The sequence below is a fragment of the Leptonychotes weddellii genome, chromosome 9 (genome assembly GCF_054177405.1).
Source record: "Leptonychotes weddellii isolate Sample4059 chromosome 9, ASM5417740v2, whole genome shotgun sequence".
Classification (NCBI taxonomy): domain Eukaryota; kingdom Metazoa; phylum Chordata; class Mammalia; order Carnivora; family Phocidae; genus Leptonychotes; species Leptonychotes weddellii.
The window spans coordinates 99,796,130-99,807,300 of record NC_138377.1 but is presented as its reverse complement, the minus strand read 5'-3'; the positions used below and the strand labels follow the sequence as shown (position 1 = coordinate 99,807,300).

Sequence of the window (11,171 nt, the reverse complement as noted above, 5' to 3'; positions counted from 1 at the left end):
AAATAAATCACTGAAACAAAAAGGTAGAAGCTAGCAATGGTACAAAGGCAATTCAATGGAGGAAATGATACAGGACCAATGGCTCTGTATTTGCAAGAACATGAACTTCATTTACAAAATTAACTCAAAATGAATCATGGATCAAAATATAAACACTAAAACTATAAAACTTCTAGAAGAAAACATAGGATAAAATCTTAGTGACCTTAGATTAGGCAAAGATTTTTTAGGTATGACACCAAAGGTACAATCTGTAAAAGAAAAATTGATAAATTGGACTTCATCAAAATTTCTGCTCTTTGAAGATGCTGTTAAAAGAATAACAGGTAAACCACAGACTGAAAGAAAATATCTTCAAATCATGTACCTGCTAAGGACATGTGTTTGGAATACACAAAGAGCTCTCAAAACTAAATAATAAGAAAACAAACAACCTAACCAAAAAGAGGCAAAAGAATTGAAAAAACACTTCACCAAAGAATACATATGGAGAACAAATAGTCACAAGAAGATTTTCAACATCATTAATCATTAGGTAAGTGCAAATTAAAACCACAGTAAGATATCACTACACAGCTATTTAAATTGCTAAAGTAAAAAAGACTGCCTATACCAAGGATTGCCAGTGGGATTGTAAAATAGTGCAACCACTTTGTGTAAAGAGCTTGTTATTTTTTTTAAAGGTAAATATGTAGCTACCAAATGTTCCAGCCTTTTCAATTCTAAATAGTCACTCAAGAGAATGAAAGCATATCTCTATACAAAGGCTTATAGATAAATGTTCATAACAAATTTATTTGTAATAGCCAAAAACTAAATTACTCAAATGTCCATCAACATGTGAATGAATAAACAAATTGTGGTATATCCACAAAATGGAATACTCCTCAGTAATTAAAAAAAAAAGGACTGTTGATAGATGCAACATACATGAATCTCAACATAATTATGCTGAGTGAAAGTTGAAAGATTTCTTATTTACATAAAATCCTAGAAAATGCAAACTAACCTATAGTGACAGAAAGCAGATCAATGATTGCCTTGTATGATAGGCAGTCTCTAAATGGCTCCCTGTGATTGCTGCATCCTAGTATTTACACCCTTGTGTAATTCCTTCCCCTTGAGAATAGGCTAGACCTAGTGACTCACTATAAATGAACAAAATATGGCAAAAATGATGAGATTTCACTTCTGAGATTAGGTTATAAAGAGATGGTAACTTCCAGCTTGCTTACTTTCTCTACCATGCTCTCTGTCTCTCTCTGTCTCTCTCTCTCTCTGCCTCTCTCTCTCTCATGAAATCAGCTGCCATGTTGAGCTGCCCTAAGGAGAGGACATACGGCAAGGAACTCAGTGAGGCCTCCAGACAAGCGCTAATAAGAATCTGAAGTCTCTGGTTCAACAGCTTATGAGGAACTGAATCCTGCCAAAACCATGTAAGTGAGCTTGGATGTGGATCTTCCCCTGGTCCGGCTGTCAGATGAGACCACAGCCCTGGACAACACATTGGTTACAACCTTGGGAGAGACTTTTTGGCAGAGGCACTCAGGCAAGTTGTGCCCAGATTCCTGACCTGCAGAAAATGAGAGATGATAAATTGTTGTTTTAAGCTGGTGAGTGGTAGGGTTATTTGTTACACAACAATAAATAACTAGCTTGGGGGTGGAGGGCAGGTGTGAGAGGCAGGAGAGGAGGATTGCAAATGGGCACAAAGAAACTTTGAGGAGTGATGGATACGCTCATTATCTTAAGTGTTATGATGGTTTCATGGATGTATAAATATGTCAAAACTTGTTAATTTATACACTTCCAAAATGTGCCATTCATTATATGCAAATTAAATCTCAATGAAGCTGTTTTTTTTTTAAAGGTTGCTGTGAGGTCAACCAAGAAGAGGACTAAGAATTCATCAGTGGATTTGGGTAACATGGAAATCATCAATTTAGGACAACTTACCATCTGGATTTACCCAGGACTGAGGTGGTTCCTGGCATGTGGGACTTTCCGTTTTAAAATCTGAGAAAGTTCCAGACATATAGAGAGTTGATTCCCCTACTGATAACGCTAACAAGAATGATAGGGGCACCCATTACGGAAGTCACTGCCAACCTTGTCGAAGGCTGTCTCAGTGAAATGATGGGGATAGAAGGCTCTTAGAATAGTTCAGGAGTGATGGCAGAAGAACCAGGGAAACTGATATAGACAACTCTTTTGAGGAGTTTTGTTGCAGCAGCAAGGAGGGAATTGTGTAGCCGCAGCAGAAGCTGTAAGTCAAGGGGGAGGTAAGTTCTAAGGTGGGAGTCACTGCAGCCTGTTTGTGTGCTAATGGAAGTCCATACTCTAGTGGAGAGGAAAATTTTGGTGATACTGTACCACACAGGAAAGAGACCCTTGCCAGAGAAATGCCTTCCAGTAGGCGAGACTTGCTTGTTAAAGCAGAGTTTCCACAAGTGGCCTGAAGCTCCCTGCCAGGCCACAGGGGCTCCCCCAATGGGCCAGGGTGACCCAAGAATGCAAAGTCTTTCTTCAATTCCTACAGTCAAGTGACTCATGCTTCTTTCTATAGATTCTCGTATTTTGGAACAACTAAGAGTTACTTACTAGTAACCTAGTGAGTGAGTCAGGGAAGTTTGGTAAAAAGTGCTATTCATAAACTGAAATGACCCAGGACTCTGACTATGTCCTTTACTAAGAAGTCTGGCTGCCATGCAACACTTAGCAATGTTATCAAACTCTTCCCCTGCATGCACACTTGCAGATGGTTAGAATTTCACAATTTTCGGAAGGATGTGTGGTCAGTACATCAGTGTTACCCTGAACTGACTGTGTTTTTTCATTACTGATGGCCTTGCTATTTTTATTACAAGTCTCTTTTAGTACAGCTTTAACATTATCCACTTAGCTTTTTGTGGGTTGTTAGGTTAATTTCACAGTCTATAGTGATCCAGATTTGCATCAATAATTTTTAACTTATAATTTTCCTATAATAGGCTCCAAGACCACGGAAGTTTGGTGTTCAGATATGAATCACTCCCATCCCTATTGTTTATGGAGGAACATGTCATGTGTGAAGGGCTGCTTGTGAATATGGGCTATGTTACTAAGTAAAATAAAACTGAGTTATTTTTCAGTTTTTAGGAAATTGTTTATAGTAGAAAAATCTATTAGGCATGTTCACATTTTTCTAAAGTAACTAAAAAGTGAATCATTTCTATTGCTAGCAACATAATAAATTCAACTTGTTTTATTTCTTCCTTTTCTTGAGTTTTTTTCCCTAATGGCAACTCGAGGGCAAGGGAGAGCACAAAGCTATGTATCCTGCCTGTGGATGTCACAATCGAAAGGTTCAGGAGCCCCAGTTATAGAGGGCTTTTTCAGGGCTTCTCAGAACAGGCCTTTGTGCCAGCACAGGCAGAGTTTACAGCTCCCCAAACCATGCCAGCTATAATTCCAAGCTGGCCCCCATGAGCATCCACAGGTCATTCATTCTTCTTAAGGACCAGCCCAGAGAACACTGGCTTTGCTGCACAGAAGTAACATCCCATTTTTCTGGACTGTGTCTTTCCTTTTTTTTCTTTTCTCCTTTGGCTTCTCTCTCTTCCTTGCCCCCAAGATTTACTGTTCTAACTATAGTTTCTAACAAGTGTGCAGCCAGAGTGAGGAGGCTGTGGTCCAGCTGTCTTCAGACACATGGATATTCTCCAACCATCTTGCTGGAATCATGGGGCCCTGAGCACACTCACTGAGTGAGGATAGCTTCTCCTGAGTCATGGCTGGGGGAGGGACAAAGACAGGGGAAACTTCTCACTCCCACAGCAAAGCTGAGCCTAAGAGAGCATGCAAGCTATCCTCAGATCTGGGAGGACTGCTCTGGTTCAACAGGAAATCAGGAATTAGGTCCTATTTTCTCATTCTTGGCAGAGACTGCCAGAAGTCTACTCAATATCTATTCCCTCCTCCTTCTTCTTATTAATGTAACTCTCATTTGGCTTAGAGTAAGCACCCACCACAAGCGAGCTACTGCCGTGTCATTTAATCCCTGCAACAACTCATTGCACAGAAGAGCTCATACTTGTGCTCAGTGATTTACCTGAGATCTCACACCCAACAGGTGGCAGATCCGGGATTCAAACCCAAGTCTGTCTGATTTAGAGATTTATCCTCTTCCTCTCCACCTCTTGTCTCCCTAAGAAGAAAGAATCCACACACAGAGATGGGAGTTTTAGAAAGCACCTCTGAGACCCAGGCTTATCTCTAGCAATAAGATCACCGCACAGAGCAGGTGGCAGGCTCTCCCTAAGGCTGCCCAAAGTTTCATTCCCCTCTCCCAGTGAGTGCATGGCCCAGAGTTTGGTGCATAGTACAGGCCCAATAGGGAAGGAAGAAATGGAAGAGAGGAGAGATGAAGGGAAAATAGGAGAGAGAGAGAGAGACAGAAGGAAGATATTAAACACTCATGTCCTCAGCTACCTGCCCCAGCCCCAGGCTGCAGGCAAAAGGGCTTTATCATTTAGAACTTGGATTCAGTCAACAATAACAGAGATAGAACTTAAATGTGTAAGAGTTTATTTTTATTTTCCCCCCCACAACACAGAGATAGGTAGTGGTATTGTATTAGTGGTTCAAAGATATCAGATCTGCAGTCTCTTCTCTTGGCCTTTCCCTCATGGTCACAAAATGGCTGCTGCAGCTCTAGTCATCATGATCTAGGCAGGAAGAAAGGAAAGCAAAAATTTCTTAGAAACCTTTCATTTATGTCTTATTGGCCAGAACTAGGCTGGGAAATGTAAGGTTTTCGTTTCATTTTGTTTTTAGCGAGGTTTTTTTGTTCTGTCATCCCCTTCCCTGCCTTCTTCTTTACTTCTCAATCCCAGGGAATGATATCTAAAGTACAAAGGAGGCTCAGCTCACAGAGATTATCTCAGGAGAAAGGACAAAATAGGTCCTGCTGAAATTATGAAGACTTCTAGAAAATGTATGCAAACCCCAGTTGTAGATTTGACTTCCAGGGCACAGCTCTACCCCCACTGACCCACCGGACTTTCTGTGTTTCTGGGCCCCAGAATGCACAAAGAGGGCAGGAATTAACTACAACCATCAAGGAACAAATCCTAAATCAGTTGGGATGCTTTCAGCTACAAGTAACAGAAAGCCTCAACTCAGAGTAGCTTTAGCATGTAAGGGAGTCCAGAGATGGGAAGACAGAACTCCAGGCAGGTACTTCCATACTCCAACTTTTCTCTCTGTGGTTTTCTGTGAACTGCCCCTCTCTATGTGTTCGCCAGTAACAAGATGGCCACAGAAGCTTCCATGCATCACAGCTGGGTGAAGAAGAGAAACCATCTCTTCCTAGGGCTATTTATTAAAAGTGAGGAAACCTTTCCCAAAAGTTCCCCTGCAGACATCCCCTCTTGTCCCATTGTGGCCTCTCCACGTGGCCAGGGATTCCTCATACCATAGAGTCTGCATTCCAAGGGCAAGTGCTGAGAGAAAGAGAGAGAGAGAGATGGAGAGATGGAGAGAAAGAGGCAGAGACAGAGAAAGAGATAGCGAGAAACCAGATGGAAGTCGTATCTCCTTTCATGACCCAGTCTCAGCCATGTAGTGTTGCTTCTATCATATTTTATCCCTTGAAGCAGTCACAAAGTCCCACCCAGCTTCAAGGAGAGGGGAAATGTAATCTAACTTACTGGGGCAGTGGCAAGTTCTGGAAAAGCACATGAGAACTGATTGACCATGGCCCCTCTCAGAAAATACAAAGTGCTGCATCAGGACATCCAGTCAGTTTTTGCGCAGTACCCCCTGCACCACCACCCTCCACTGCCCCCTGCTCTTATCCATATCCAGGTCTTACCCAGCAGGATCTGAACCACCTGCAGAACCCCGCTGCAAGCATGCTGGGAAATGTAGTTTATAGCAGTTGGAATGGGAGGTGGATGAGATAGCTTACAGCATCCACCAAGGCTGAGAAAAAAGAAAGAGGAAGTAAATAAATGACTAGGAAGTGGCCAACAGGGTCAGCTACAGATCCTTACCTTTTCTCATTTCTACTTGGTAACTTTTCCTGTAACATTCAACAAATATTTATTGGGTATCTCCCATGTTCCAGGCAACTGTACTTTAAACAAGACAGATAAGAATTTTAGAATCTATGGAAGACAATCTTAAACAAAGAATTTTTTTAAGATTTTATTTATTTATTTGAGAGAGAGAGAGAGCACACCCACGTGCACGCCCGTGAGAAGGGGGAGGGGCAGAGGGAGAGAATCCCAAGCAGACTCACTGCTTATCCTAGAGCCCAATGTGGGGCTTGATCTCATGACCCCGAGATCATGACCTGAACCAAAATCAAGAGTCAGTCGCTTAACTGACTGAGCCACCCAGGCGCCCTTAAACAAAGAATTATTATAAATAATTATGTATTTGCAATCATAATGCAGGCTTTAAAAAGAAGTGGCATATTCTGTACATCCTATTCCCACATGTCTATCTTATTAACCAGCCTGATAGGAAACTTCAGGCACTGGGGACTAGCCTGAGTCTTCCTCCATAAACCTCCGCAGTCATCCCAGGACAAAGCTCTTTTAGGTGCTCGGGTATTACTCAGAGTAGTAACTGCTCAGAGTTACATAGTAGAGATTAGTAAAGGTAGGTACGTGTTCAAATAAATGCAGAATTCTGAAGCAGGCTAGTATCAACAATATCCGGATAAACTTGGCATTAACTGAAGCAAAATGGAGACGTTGACCTGGAGATGAGAAAAGTTCAGTTCCAGAAACAGTCCAGGTACACAGACAACAGTAGGCAGTGTGGTCTCGCTGGAGACAGAAATGTGAAATTCCAGAGCCCGGCGCACCTCAACCATTGTTTCAGGAGAGGTAGATGTTAGAGTCCTCAACATCAGCCGTGGCTGGAACTTTCGCTCCCAAGGAAAACCTGCCATTCATTCCAGGAAAACATGTGTGCTGACAAGGGGATGGGTGACCATGATCAGACCGAGTGTCTGGAAACAATTACACCCATATTGATTGACACCAAAGGCGCTCTTGTGACCTGTGGTTCAGTGACCCCAGTAAGTTTGTGTTTTAGTCATGTTAAAATATGCTCCCCATTATGGGCTAACCACACAGGGCTCTTTTAGTGGCTAAAGAAAGTGATGCCTTGGTAATGCTGTAATATATATTAAATCATACATTATTTCCTCAATTAACAGAATGGCGGTGAGGGAATAAATATTTCAGCCTCACACCCATTCTTTTCCTCTCTGATGTTTTCTTCTTAAGAAGCAAACACACAGCTTCATTACCAACAAGCTCAGAATAAATTAATAGGAGTTGAAATCCGTGAAATTAGATTCAGTTTTCTAATTAGCTGGAGAGTTCGCAGATACAAGGAGGTCTTTATCACGGGCTCTCTTCTTCTCTGGAAGGGGATGGCCATTTGTGATCTCAGAAAATTAAACCCTCCCCTCTTACATTCTACAAAGGGATTTCTGATTGAAGTGTAAATGTCCTTTGGCCACCTGGAAGATCATTTTGACGTTGTGAATCTTGAGCAAATTCCTCATTAATTCCACCCCCTGGTTGGGAGATTGTGTGATGCGGCAATTTCCATTTTCAAAGGAATTGTCTTTTTTACTAATAACGTCCTCGGCTTAGCTGGCACCCTCAATAGAGTTCAAAGTGATGTTGAGACTTTCCTTCTTTAATTCCCCACAGCCCAGACAGAGGAGATAGAGGCCAGGAGAGAAAGCAACTGCTTTCCTGACAAGTGAAGGAGGCCGAGGTCAGGGAGCAAGGGGGCCCAGGGAGACATGGAACAAAGTTCTCAAGATGACCTCACAGGTCAGTGGCAGCCCCAGAGCATCCCGACTCTTATTCCTGACTCCTAGCTAACCAACCATCCCAATTATCTCCCAAGAGTCTAAAATTACCAAACAGACCCAGGGGGCTCTGAGTGAGGACTTTGGAGCCCTGACACTGCCTCATCTAATGACCTGCTAAGTGTCTTAGAAGGGCAAATTGGCCCGATGAAGGAAAGAGCTCCCTGTCCACAGCCGCTAGATCCCTACCTATCTGGAATTCCTTCACTCATGCATGCATTCAGCTATTGAACACATTTTTACTGTGCACCTATGTGCCAGATACTATTCTAGGCACTGGGGTTATAGAAATGAACAAAATGTACAAAAATGCTTCTTTTCACAGAAATTATTCTAGTGGGGAGGACAAAAAATAAGATAAATAAGCAAAATGTAAGGCTTGGTAAATGGCAAAGAGTGCTAGAGAGAAAATAAAGCAGAAACATGGGATGTAAAATGTCAGGGTGCATGAGAGATTGAATTTTTAGTTGGAGTGACTGGGGACCATCCCACTGAAAGAGCCCAGTAAGAGATGGAAGACCACAATGAATGCCATGAAGAGTAACATAGCCTTGGGTGGAGAATGGTACCAGATGTTATTTGTATGCCATGAAGGGTAACATAGCCTTGGGTGGAGAATGGTACCAGATGCTATTTGTAGTCTTTTGAAATACAGGCATCCCCCATTTTATTGTGCCTCACGTTATTGAACTTCTCAGATATTGTTTTTTACAAATTGAAGATTTGTGACAACCCTGCATTGAGCAAGACTATTGGCGTCATTTTTCCAACAGCATTTACTCCCTTCATGCTTCTGTGTCACGTTTTGGCAATTTTTGCAATATTTCAAACTTTTTCATTATTATTACATTTGTTATGCTGATCTGTGATCAGGAATCTTTGATGTTTCTATTGTAATTGTTTTAGGGCACCATGAACTGTGCCTATGAGGGCAAACATAATCAATAAATGTGTGTGTTCTGAGGGGTCCACCCTCTGGCAATTCCCCTGACTCTCTCTCTCCACAGGTCTCCCTATTCCCTGAGGCACAACAATATTGAAATTAGGCCAAGTAATAACCCTACAATGGCCTCTAAGTGTTTACATGAAAGAGTTACATGTCTCTCACTTTGAATCAAAAGCTAGAAATGATTAAGTTTAGTGAGGAAGGCATGTTGAAAGCGGGGATAGGCTGAAAGCTAGGCCGCTTGCACCAAACAAGTCAGCCAGGTTGTGAATGCAAAGGAAAAGTTCTTGAAAGAAATTAACAGTGCTACTCCTACTCCAGTGAACACATGAATGATTCAAAAGCAAAACAGTCTTCTTGCTGATATGGAGAAAGTTTTAGCAGTCTGGATAGAAGATCAAACCAGCCACGACATTCCCTTAAGCCAAAGCCTAATCCAGAGCAAGGCCCTACCACTCTTTAAGTCTGTGAAGGCTGAGAGAGGTGAGGAAGCTGCAGAAGAAAAGTCTGAAGCCACACAGGTTGGTTCAGGAGGTGTAAGGGAAGAAGCCATCTCCATGACATAAAAGTGCAAGGTGAAGCAGCAAGTTATAATAGATAATAATGAAGCAGATAATAATGAAGGTGGCTACACTAAACAACAGATTTTCAATGTAGATGAAACAGCCTTCTATTAGGAGAAGATGCCATGTCAGACTTTCATAGCTAAAGAGGAGAAGTCAATACCTGGCCTCAAAGCTTCAAAGGACAGGCTGGCTCTCCTATTAGGGGCTAATGCAGCTGGTGACTTGAAGTTGAAGTCAATGCTCATTTAGCAATCCAAAAATCCTAGGGCCTTTCAGAATTATGGTAAAGCTACTTTGCCTGGTTCTATAAATGGAACAGCAAAGTCTGGATGACAGCGCATCTTTTTACAACATGGTTTACTGAATATTTTAAGCCCACTACTGAGACCTACTGCTCAGAGAGATTCCTTTCAAAATATTACTGCTCTTTCAGGGGGGAAAGATGGCGGAGGAGTAGGGGACCCTATTTCAACTGGTCCCCGGAATTGAGCTGGATATCAGACCACTCTGAGCACCCACAAAACCAGCCTGAGATGTAAGAAGATCTGGATCTCTACAAACAGAATATCACAGGCAGTTGGTTTTGAGGTACGAAGCGGGGAGCCGTGATTCCGCGGGCAGATATTGAGGATAATTGGCAGCGGGAGGTGACTGGCCGTGGGGATCCTGCACCGCCAGTGAGGGACAGCCTCGTGCACTGTGGATGGGGCACAGACTCGCAGACCGGTAGCAGTGGGGAAAGGACTTTAGGGCAGCCCCCAGGGCAGAAACCCCAAGCGGCGGGGTCCACTTGCGAACTGCAGCCCCGGGGACGGAATCCCAGAGCGGTGGGGTTGCACATGAACTGGGAGCGGCTGGAGGTTATAGAAGCACAAAGGGCAGAGATGTGTCCCAACCTGGAGGCAGGACTGGGAGCGCTGCAGAGGGGCGCACAACCCAGGATGCTGCAGTTTATAGCAGCACGGACAGAAATGGAGACGGTGTGGCCTGGAGAGCTCACTGAAGAACAGACTGTGGTCTCTCTGCTCTGAGGCAGAGGGTTGGAAACGGTCTCTTCTGCTCTGACTCACGGAAGAGACGCGGAAAGCCACCAGAGAACAAAAGCCCCAAAAACACTTGTTCCCACTGAGCCCATCCCCCGCCACAGGGGTGCAAGGCAACTCCGCCCAAACAGGGTTGCCTGAGTAACAGCGCGGCAGACCCCTCCTGCAGAAGACAGGCTGGGAAAACCAGAGGCCAGCAACCCTAAGGTCCCAAGAAAACAGGTGCATCTTGCTTGGGTTCTAGTCAATAATTTGGACTCTATACATTCCCTCAAACACCCATCAACAGAATGACTAGGAGGAGGAGCCCCCAAAATAGAAAAAACTCAGAGATTATGACTTATGCTGCAGATTTACAAATGGATGCAGACATAACCGAGATGTCAGAGATGGAATTCAGGCTAGCAATTGTGAAGACAATGGCTAGAACAGAGAAATCAATTAATGGCAACATAGAGTCTCTAAGGGCAGAAATAAAAGTTGAATTGGCAGAACTTAAAAATGCTATCAGTGAGATCCAATCCAATCTAGATAATCTAACAGCTAGGGTAACTGAGACAGAAGAGCGAATAAGCAACCTGGAAGACAATATAATAGATAAAAAGGGAAAAGAGGAGGCCAGGGAAAAACAACTCAGAATCCATGAAAATAGAATCAGAGAAATAAGTGACACCATGAAGCGTTCCAATGTCAGAATAATTGGAATCCCGGAGGGGGTGGAGAGAGAGAGAGGA

The 11,171-nt window shown here is 43.1% G+C and overlaps 1 long non-coding RNA gene across 1 annotated transcript; it reads left to right on the top strand.

Annotated features, from left to right (window-relative positions):
• The first annotated feature begins 1,261 nt into the window (after positions 1-1,261).
• LOC145723297 (uncharacterized) lies at positions 1,262-3,247 on the top strand. The gene is made up of 3 exons (XR_014148225.1): positions 1,262-1,436; positions 1,871-1,922; positions 2,991-3,247. It is a non-coding gene; the product is annotated as an uncharacterized LOC145723297 (long non-coding RNA).
• Positions 3,248-11,171: the final 7,924 nt, after the last annotated feature.